General features: G+C 40.8%; 1 pseudogene; it reads right to left on the reverse strand.

Moving 5' to 3' along the window:
• LOC112119067 overlaps positions 1–4,458 on the reverse strand; it is a 17,889-nt pseudogene extending 13,431 nt beyond the window's left edge.
• Positions 4,459–10,600: the final 6,142 nt, after the last annotated feature.

Raw genomic sequence — 10,600 nt, forward strand, 5'->3', positions numbered from 1 at the left:
GGTGGGGGGGGGGGGAAATCGATCTAAGATACGCAACTTCAGCTACAAGAATAGTGTAGCTGAAGTCAACGTATCTTAGATCAACTTAGAATCACTTTCCCGCGCCGCGAGGATGTGAAGTTTGACGGCCGCCGCTCCCCCGTCGACTCCGCTTCCGCCTCTCGCCATGGTGGAATTCTGGAGTTGATGGCAGAGCGATCAGGGATTGGATTTATTCCATCTACACTAGACACGATAAATCGATCACTGATAGACGTACCCTGAGTGAGTGAGTGACAGAGGTGGGAGTCAGACCCAGAGGTCCTGTCTCCCACGCTGCTGTGACCTCAGGATACACTCCCTCCCTCCAAGAGCTCTATTTCAGGGGTACTATCACCTGATAAACACAGGCCCAAAGGCAGGTTTTTCCCTCTTTTCAGGTCATCTTTGACTTCAGTTCCCTTTGTGCAAAACGGATAATACCCAGTTCACAAGGGTGCTACTGCAAGTGGTTGTTCAGCACTTGAAGATGTTAGGTGTCACATAAGGGCTAAATATTGGTATTAAGAAAGGTAAAGGCTGTTTAGCCTTACTCATGTTGTTCTTATAAAGAAACATTCATCTTCCCATGGTATGTTCTGTCACAAGATCTCATGCCCATTTATCTCAAACTGAATCTAAATCTAAAAGTCACAGCTTCTGCATACTGAATAGTAATAGCAGATTGGGTTTTTAGAGCACAGATTTTGCCTGAAGGTGACTTCAAATGAGAAACTGACTCCACACAAACATTTGTGTAGATTCATAGTCCGTACTGCATAAGCAAGTTGATAAATAATATTGAAACTATCACAGGTTAAATACATGCTTGTAAGTGTTGCCGGCACAGAGGTCCCGAGGGGGGCAACAGCGGAGTTCGTTGCCCGGTGTGCTTCGCGCCAATGAACACACCAGGGTGGAGAAGCAGACAAAGTTTATTCAAGAGCTCTGAATAGGCATTAGGAGACCAGCATGTCTCAAACCAAGCGCCCTGATACAAGCAGTTTTTCCCTTTTTATCCTTTCCTTCCTCCCCCCGTTCCTTCCCTACCTCCCCCCCGTAGCAGTTACATTAAACGACCTTGGCTGTGTAGCTTGTTCGTTATGTTCCCTTCTGCAAGTTATTTTGTCCTTCAGCTAGAAGCATGTAGGTTCCCCTTATCACGACCGCTTTCCAGCGGCTGGCTTGTGAGGTTAGTAAAGTTTAACATGGAGGGGCTTTGGTTCACTTTGGCCTAGAGCGGGGGGGGGGCTTCATCGACTCTCGTGGTCTTCCACCCCACCCCCACCCCCGAGTTACCTAGGGTGATGCCTAGTGACACCAACATAAGTTTCAAATAAAATTCATTAACAGCAGAACTTTCATTCAGAACCAGGGATTATTCAATCTTCCATTTACTAAATTAATTCCCCTCCAATCTACAGGATAAAGCTGTACCGGTAGCATGGTGAGCTACAGAGCTACGCTGAATTTTTTTTTATTTTATTTTTTATAAAAACACAGTGTAAGTTCTTTTCCCCATAGAGAGAAACTAGGTTTATGATTCTTTTATTATAATATATCATTTATAATAAAAGTTATTATGTCTAGGATATGATAAAATACATCATAGGAGGAAAACTGAAAATTAATTGCTGCTTTGTGGAATAGTAATATTGAAGTCAAATAAAAAAATAGAAATTCATGCTTATGCAGCAAAATAATTTTTAGAGAAATCTGAGAGGGACAGCGCATTAGAGCCTAAGAGAGGATGAAGAGTTTCATGTAGGGTGACCAGATGTCCCGATTTTATAGGGACAGTCCTGATATTTGGGGCTTTGTCTTATATAGGCCCCTATTCCCCCTCAGCGCCGTCCTGATTTTTCACACTTTCTGGTGATCCTAGTTTCATGCAATGCATCCGCCAGCCCAAAAGGAAGCTATTATTGAGCTATCAAGTTTCTTAAAAAGCATTCGGCATTTCTAATGGAACATTCTGAAATCACTCACTCTTGGAAGTAACTATTTTAATAATATTCAGTCTCCCAATAAGTGTTAACAGGAGCACCAACACCCTTTGTAAAACCTGCAGCATCTTTGACAAAGAAAAAGAATGTAATTCAGATACTTGTTACTCTTCAGAATTACTCCCAGATATTTAGCGTTATTATTACTCATTATTAGTTATATTTTGCATATGTAAATGAGGGAAAGTTGATCAAAATCCTGAGGAAGGAAAGCTCAATAGTATTCCAATTGACAGACAATCCTGATAGGTCTTTAAGAGTTTGCTTGGTCTCCAAAATCAGTGGAGCAAAAGTCTGAGCATACCAAACAAACCAAACATTTGTTTATAGACAATGAAACAATATTTTTGATAGTGCCAATTGAAATACTCTGCAAAGGATAGTGATCAGAATTTAGCTGCAGTCCCAAAGAGGACGGGATGGGATGGGATGATTCATGTGCAGTGAACTAAAAGGAGCTGCACTTATAGTACTTTACCCATCTGAGAAAAGAAGCATTTTAAACAAATAGAACCAGTCAAGGAAATCAAGAGTCTGTTTTAAGTCCATAGTAAGAATATATTCCTTATTTATCTAGTCCTTGTACAGTACATAGAAAACATTAAATAGCCATCATAAATGATCTAGTGTTGGATTTATTCCTGTCATTCATGAATAGTTCTTGGGTACTGAATCCACTACTACTTGTTCTAATCTATAAACTACAATCGCAACTAAATTTTTAGATCAAAGTTCTAAAAAATAATTGCTATAACTATAAATAATGCCAATATGTATGCACCTAATATAACTTAAAACCTAGATGGATCCCACCCTACCATATGATCGTTTGTATTTATCACCCTTTCTGTTAATATTCCTGTGCAAAAAAATACTTGCACTGTCAACAGTTCTGTTTTCCTTTACTAAAATGTGTGTTACTAGAAAAGAGAAATGGGTCTACATGATGCACAGTGAAGTCGCTCTTGAATAGGGTTACGAAAAAAATGCAACAACAGCTTCATTGACGGCAGTAGGAAAAACTCCATGCTGGCATTTACCTATATTAATACATGTCAGATAAAGGATTGTTAACTTGAAGCTAAAATCATTTACAAAGTATTATTATAAATATTATAATAGCAAGCTCAGGTCATGGGTTCCCCCGTACTGAAAGCTAAATAAAATAATAATAGCCAACTGATCTTACAGCACTTTGCAAAATAAGGTAGATATCATTATCTCCATTTTACCAATGGGAAAAGTGAGGCAACGTGCTTAACAATGAGGGCTCGATCCTACAAAAAGAGTTGAGCACTCTGCCCCCAACTGCAAAGCATTTGAGTACATGCTTCAATCTAAGCACGTGAATAGTTCTTTTGAAGTCAGTGGGACTACTCCCATGCTTAAAGTGAAGCATATATTTAAGCGCTCTGCCTGGACTGAGGACAGAGTGCTGACAACTTTGCAGGATCAAGCCCTAAGAGTTTTAGGGTGAAATCCTGGCTCTATTGAAGTCAGTGGCCAAGGATCAGGGCCAGGAATTTACCCTAAAGATCCCATTGCTAGTTTCCCAAATATCTGCTCTTCTCAGCTTCATAGGGCTAGCTACAGATGAAAGGGATGTAGAACACTCTTTAAATGATTTATTTATTTGCACTGTACTTGCTGTAGCAATAGCGATAATTCTCCTAGAGACAAGTGGCCAAATTCATCTCTGATTTTAGTAGAGTTAAACCAGGGAAGAATATAGCCCATGATATTTAAGTAAGATCCAAGAATTTTATCAGGTCATCCATCCTGCCCCAAGCTTTCCAATTTAGCTTTAAGTAGAAGATTTGTGGCAGAGACAAATTACATTTGTCACATGTAATTGTGCTTACACATTTCTATATTAAAAGCACTATAAAAGGAATAATTTAAAACAGTGGTAATAACTTGCTCAACTATAACTGAGTCATGGGGCAGGCTTAAAATGTGCAGTGTGGACACCACCCCAAATTATCATAACTAGGTGAAACCCTGGGATAGTGCAGTTATAGGTCCCACCTTGAAAATTATAGCCCTGTTGGAGCTGGGTCACTGAGTCAATTATCATTGTGGCATAGATGGGCCTAATCAACACCCTGTTAAGATGTCCATCACCCTTATCTGGGTACAAGAAGCGGGTGTTAACAATCTACCACCGTTTTAAATACTTTCAGTGCCATTTTAAGCAAAGCCAGCCTGAAAGAGCAAACAGCCGGTGCAAACTCACCTTTTACACAGGAGAATAAAACCACCAGGCACTTGGCTAGAAAGATCCCTCTAAAGTTCATTTTCAAAATCACAGCTGCAAACTGCCCCGCTAGGAAGAAAGCTCCTGGCCAGGGAGATGAAGTTCTACGATGATCAGCAGCCTTTCGCTGCAGCAGCTGGGGGATAGGCGGGGGCGGGGCGCGGTCAGCCCTTCCATGCTGCGCGGGGCTCCGGCGGCAGCAGGCCCGGACTCTTTTAAATCGCCGGGCACCGGGGCAGCCGCCCCATTTGCCCCCACCCATGGGGGAACGGGGGCTGGGTTTCTATGATTAGCAGATAATGCCTCAGCAGCAGGCGGCGTTGAGGAGCCTGTTAGACTTTTCCTTTATCTCTGATCCTTCATTGTCTAAGGCGGAGCTTTATCCAACTGGGCTGCCGTTCTCTGCAGCTGGCTGCCCTGATGAAGTTGTAATGAGGAAGGTTTCCATGCTGCTCGACCCAGGCTGTTTTCTACTAATTGTCACTCAGAGAAGCCCATCCCCCTATTGGGCCATCAGGGATGCATTGCCTTTACTGGTATCATCCAGGGTAGGGAGTAAAGTTAGCAACTGTGCACCAGGGGAAGAGAATTAAGTTTCATGGTACATAACTATCATGAAATCAGCTTTAGGGAGAGGTTACTTTCTGGACTCTATAGAGAATTCCAAGACCATTTAGCCTGGCTGGGTCATGAGGATTCAGCTGAGCTTTTGCTGGGAATGCATCAGGGCCCGGATCTGGGCCTAGATCAGGTGAGATAAAATGTAGGTGCTTTCTGCTGTATTGAGGTAGTGGATTTATTCCTCGTTAAATAACCTTGATCAATATTTATTCAAGAAACTTCCTGACTCTCTACTAGTTGCATCATATATCAATCTGAGCAGAATTGTATATTAAACAAAAAGAATGCGTGACATGGAAAAGAACAATCTGATATTGATTCACATGTGGTGTAGGCATCCAAAAAACTCACAGGGAGACCTCATCTGCTTCTATACTTCACTGCAAATGACTTTGAATGGTGGAGAGAGAGAAAACTTTAGCAATTTCTTTGAAACATTCTCATCAGGAACATTGGTAGTTTCTTTGTTTGTTTGTTTTTCCCTGCCTCCCAGTTCATCCCAATCAGTGCTTTTATATGTCACATTCTTTCAGTGCTTAAGTAATGCAGAAACCGGCTTCCAATTGAAAGTTAATGGGCTGCAGGCTCCTAAGTCACTTAGGTGCTTTTTATAAATGACTAAAATTTTCAAAAGTAACAGAATGACATTAATACTCTCTTCCCCCTGTAAAGTAAACTTGGCTGGGTTTGCATATGCATTTGTTTGTTTTTTATGTAGTATTTATTCTGAATACCATTCTGATCACCTGCTTGTTTCTGTTTATTTTCCTGAGGGTAAGGATTAAATCTCTCCGTAAATATGTGAAGAATAGAAACCAAATATGTGAAGAAGAAGAAACCAACAACAATTAGTTTCAATTTCTATGAGCATAAAACAAAACAAGGTGCCTGTTATATCCACAGTTATGCTAGCTTTTCAAAACTGATTTCTATTGGGGGGAGGAAAAGGAAGAAAGCAAAGACTTTGAATATGATGAAAATTAAAAAGAGTTCAATGTTAGATCTTAGGACAAGCATGTGCAGTATTGGACACCTAGAATGCACAGTGTCTTTTCTGCATTGACATATTGGCAAATTAGGATAGATTTTGACTACAGAAATATTAACTTTTCAGTACTAAACATTCTGAATTGCTTGCAAGCAATTCAATATGCTATTTGTTTTATTTTGCATTTTAGAATGATGCATTTTTAATTTCCTGTAAGGAGATTCTTTTAACATAATAAGAACTATCTCACACATTCTGAGATTGAGTGGTACAGCTGGGTGAATATTGCAAGAAAAGTGTGTGGCTATGTTTAATTTTTTTAACAAATTTGCTTTGAATCTGTTCTCCTTTTTGTGTGTGCTTACTTTTTGAGAATATACTTGTTAATGGGTCTATGGGCAGCAATGTTGGAAGGAAGGGGCAAATGTTAAGCAAACATTTAAAAAAAAAAAATTCCTCCCAGAAAGTGAATTTTGAATCCACAAAAGTATTCTGACTGGAAAACACTCTCAGCCAATCATTGAACAAAAATATAACATAGTGTTGGTATCAACTCGAAATGGATCAACATTTCTGAATATCAAATACTTGCTACAATCTGTCCATAATAATCCGCAGACCAAGAATTATTTCCAGAAATTATTCAGCAAATGTGGCTAACAAATGCATTGATATTTGTATTATGTCTGCTCTCAAAGGTTCCAGAGAGACAAGATGGGTGAGTTAATATCACAAAGATTCCAATCAGAGGAGAACCTTGTTGTATGGCACCTAGCTCAAATGCTTGCAAAAACAGTCTTTGCCCCAAAAATATAAATTGTAGAAAAAATAAGCCTGTCTATGGCAATTCTTGGGCAAAAAGAAAGGGCAAAATTGGACTGTTCTTGGCTAAAATTATTCAGTCACATCAACTAATTAGTAAAAGGCTGATGTCTAGCCACTGGATCCTGAAAACACTTAAGCATGTGGATGGCTGTACTCACATGAGTAGTCCAATTAAATCAGTTGTAGGCAAACATTGTATATTGATACCGTCCAGGCAAATATAACGGCTCTTAACTAATTGCTCACCATAGCTTTGGCAAACAAGCCTGCCCTATGCATAAATATAAATTATTAATGGTAGTGGTTACTTACATCCGGTCATAATTCTTCACCGTGTCAAATTCTTCCACTGCATATGTTGATGATGCGGTAACTTCACAATACCTTGCATACACAGTAACTAGAACTTTTCAACAATCCTAAGCTGTACCAAACTCATGGCACCACTACAGTATAAAGTGTAGCAAGGGTCCTTATTTTCTCTGATTTGCAACTTTTTTCATAAATCTGTTTAATGTTCTTGCTGCTCATGTTACATTGGATAATTATCTACTTCAGTCACTCTCTCTGAGCTAGGAAGGGGTCACTGTGTAGCCTCAATGTTACTTTTAGGAACTTGAAGTATGAAAACTTTTTGAATCATGCTTTAAGCCTTATACTTGAGAGACTACTTCAATGAAGGCCACAATGGGCTCTATGAGCAGGCAGTCCAGGGCATGATCTCTTCCCCTATTGTAATTGACAAAATGAGTAAACCTTCAGGGGTTTCTACCTCCAAGAGCTCAGCCGTTCTAGAAGACAATCAGGGACAGAATTCCCTGGGTTTAGTTCATCTCTTAATCAATATTTCCTGATTAGAATATTAAAAATTCATCTCAGGCCACCCAGTTCTCTCAGATCTCTGCACTGTTTCCCAGGTTGGGGCGAGCCTCATGCTTTTCTGTATTTATAAGCAGCTCTGACTCTCCTCTTCCATTATTACTTCAATCTTAATTTTCCTTGTTATGCAGATAATGTGCAAATATCTTCTGGCTAGTTCAAATCCATTCCTACTGTTACTGATTATTAGCGTTCATTACAATCCTAGATGGAACATATTATTAAAAAAAGTTACATCAATAAAATGACTGTCTAATTTACAGTTCTTTGTTTTCTCCCAACCCAAAATACACATTCCCATATTTCAGTTTTTGCCTTTCTCCTCTAGTCTTTTTGGTCCAAATGTATCCTTGGAGCATATTGTTCTACATAATTCACTAAATTTAAATGTTACCCTTTTAGAAATATCTTCCAGATTAGACAGAGTACATTATACTATACAAAGGATGTATAGGTCATTATAACACTTGTTCTCTAGGAGTGAGTATTGCAATCCTCATTATTTCCATGATATTTCAGAAGGGTTAAAATATGTTGTAACATTGGTTTCCAAATAAAATCTGGCGCACATATTTATCATCAACCTTTCCTGCTTTTTAAATCATCAGGCTAGTTTGCAGAGGGGAGTATTGGATAGATCTCAGCAGGATCTGCAATGGGGCTTTGGCTTTTTTTTTTTTTTTTAAATCCACAGCCTTGCTTTGGTCTGGCACAAAGTCATCCAACCTTAGTTAGCATTCAGGGAGGGAATGTGTCTCAGGAGGCAAAATACCTTTGAAGATCACAGGCTCATGGAGAAAGCACATTTACTGCTGATCTCCCTTAGGCAGGTGGTCTGTCTCAGAGCGTATGTGTAAGGAGCAATGCTAGGCCATGACTCTGCCCCTGCCTGTTGGAGCACCCTTTCAGGGGAAATGCACCTGTTCATCCCGTGCACTTAACATACCGGTATCTTTGGTGACCCACTCAGGAGTCAGCCACAATTTGTGCATTAGCCATATAGTATAAAATTCACATTAGGTCAATGTTCTGAATGAAGTCCAGGCTGATCAAGATTAGTGATAGGCAAACATCAATAAGTTTGAGGTCCAATTTGCAAATCCCTAGTACAGAGAATCCAGGAAGTTTCCTATGGCCTGTAAAATACCCATCTAATTAACTGGGAGGAAGGGAAGGGTATTATGATGATGATGGATGCCTGTACAAAATCCTGTGATAGATATAGATTCAGACCCATTACCCTCTGCGAACATCAAGGGATGGGGTCGGGGGGCAGGGCTGGCCTTACCATGAGGCGAACTGAGTGGCCGCCAGAGGTACCAGACTGTGGGGAGGCGCCACTAGGACCTAGAGTGTAGAAAATTGTGTCTGCTGCTGGTGCATATGTATTATCTCTGCTCTAGATGCACAGAGATGGTGGAGTGCTGTGCTGGAGGAAGAAGGGCACAAGAGACATAACAGGCAGGCAGGAAAAAAGGTGAGAGGGAATAACAGAAAGCAGCAGGAGCTGCAGGGAGAGAGAGGAGGAGGAGCCTCTTATGTACCTCTCTAGCACCCCCAGAAGCCTGGACTGATTAACACCAGCTTCTCAGGGAGCTTCCTGTTTCCTGCTGCTTCCCTGAACCCACTGGAGGAGAACAGGCAGACAACTGAAGTAGTAGGAGCCAGTTAGGCCCTTAAGATGCTGATATCTTCTCTCACTCAGGCCCCGCTACTAGCCTGCTTATTTGTCCCGTTCAATTGAGTGTTGAAAGCCATTATAGCTGGCACAGAACAGCAGTCATGAGTGAAAGAAGAAAACGCTCCTCTGGGGCAGCATTCAGAAAAAGAAAGCAAAGGAAGCTTTTCTATCTAAGCAGGAAGGAGCTCTTCTGAGATACATAGACACAAATGTTTACAGTGAGCCTTCCGGCCCCAGGGAAGATGTGAGTGGTGAGGAGATGCCTGATCTTCCAGTTAGAGTGCAGGTGACCTGGCAGCTACTGCAGCATCCATATCTCCATCTCAAATGGATGTAACCATGCACATTCCTGAAGAAAAGTGTAGATCAAAGAAGTGTGTGGTGGAGGCACAAGAAACAGCTGCTGCCGAGTTTAGTTCCTTAAGTCTAGATGATCCAGGACTGTGGACCCACTTGAGCAGTAGCCTGAGGGACTTCCTTGTACTGCATGAGCCACAACAAGTGAAAAAGTTCATATTCCCCAAAAGCAATGAAAATAGAATTTTTCCATCCAACACATTATTGGCGGGAAATTCCCAATGGTGACAAAGTGGAGAGGCCATGGCTTATGTACTCAAAAACCCAGAATGCTGCATACTGTTTTGGTTGCAAACTCTTCTAGTCTAATGTTCCAGCCACATTGGGTTTTACAGGAACAAAGGACAGGAAAAATCTGGCTAGAAATCTGACATGTCATGAGAAGGCAGCAAATCACCAGAGAGCATTCCTTAGGTGGAAAGAGCTTGAGATGAGACTAAGGTTAAAGGCCACCATAGATGATCAGCATCAAGAGAAGATTGCATCAGAGTCTCTTTACTGGCAAAATGTTCTGAAAAGCCTTTGTGAGAATGCTTGCTACCCAAAACCTAGCATTGCGTGGCACTTCAGATCAGCTGTATGTGCCAAACAATGGAAATTACCTTAAAACTGTGGAGCTGTTGGCTGAGTTTGATGCTGTATTTCAGGAGCATCTAACAAGAATCACCACCCAAGAAATGTACAAACACCACTACCTTGGAAAAAGAATTCAAAATGAGAGCATACAGTTACTGGCAACAAAAGTCAAACAGAAGATTGTGGCAGATCTGAAGTCAGAAAGATATTACTCTGTTATTCTGGACTGGACACCTGACATCAGCCATACGGAACAAATGACTTTAATGGTGTGTTTTGTAACAACAACAGAACCTAGTGAAAATGTCCCTGCAATGGTGTCATAGGTTTCACCCCCACTCTGGACTTTAGAGTACAGATATGGGGACCTGCATGTGAACCCCTAAACTGAA

This window comes from Terrapene carolina, unplaced genomic scaffold, assembly GCF_002925995.2.
Source record: "Terrapene carolina triunguis isolate 2854851 unplaced genomic scaffold, T_m_triunguis-2.0 Scaffold32, whole genome shotgun sequence".
NCBI classification, from domain to species: Eukaryota; Metazoa; Chordata; order Testudines; family Emydidae; genus Terrapene; species Terrapene triunguis.